Genomic DNA, 787 nt, shown 5'->3' with positions numbered 1-787 from the left:
ATAGCCCAGCAGAGGCGCTCTGGCTGTCTGGCGTTGTCACAGCCAGTCTAATGGGGTGCCGATGCAGATATCGCTCGTGACGTCAGCAAACAGATACGCAGTAATTGTTATCAATAAATACTTGCTAACAACTGTTGCCCTTTGCTACTTAGACATTAGGGTCTATGGGTCATAAATACTATCTTTCAACAATATTACAATGCCAGGAAACGTTGATATTAATGAATAGATGAATAATTTTGGCTTAACCGAAGAGGTATGAACATATACGAACTATACCGACTGTACGCTAAGTTCCAGACTATGCACAATAGTCGGCAGCCGTCGAAAGTATGCCTTTCGGTCTATAATTCAATTCTTTTATCTTGGCGGCTCGCGCATGCCCGCCCAGACCCTGGAGATTGCTGCGTTGCCAGTTGCACACGACGCACGCGCCAATAGAAGCAGCGCCATAGTATAGCATAGTTCGCAAGCTTACGTGTAGGGGGAGCGCGCAGTTCATGAAGTAAAGCCACCACGGCCGCATTAACCCTTTCGCTGCTACAAAGACGTGCTCCCTGCATTCCGCGCTGTGGGCGCTTTTGTCACTGCACTGCTCGCCTGTGCAGACACATTGTGTTCCGGCTGCTTTGACACTCTTTATCATTCGATTCCACAAAAACTATTTGGCTCAAAAATTAGATTTTTACCTATCTTCTTGACTGATACCTTCCCCCCATAAATGACTTAATTTTGTTTCGATGTTCAACGCAGTTATTATGCAGCATTAAATATAGTAAACCTTTGC

The sequence above is a fragment of the Schistocerca piceifrons genome, chromosome 7 (genome assembly GCF_021461385.2).
Source record: "Schistocerca piceifrons isolate TAMUIC-IGC-003096 chromosome 7, iqSchPice1.1, whole genome shotgun sequence".
Taxonomy (NCBI): domain Eukaryota; kingdom Metazoa; phylum Arthropoda; class Insecta; order Orthoptera; family Acrididae; genus Schistocerca; species Schistocerca piceifrons.
The sequence above is the reverse complement of the archived record's forward strand: the minus strand, read 5'-3'. Positions refer to the sequence as shown.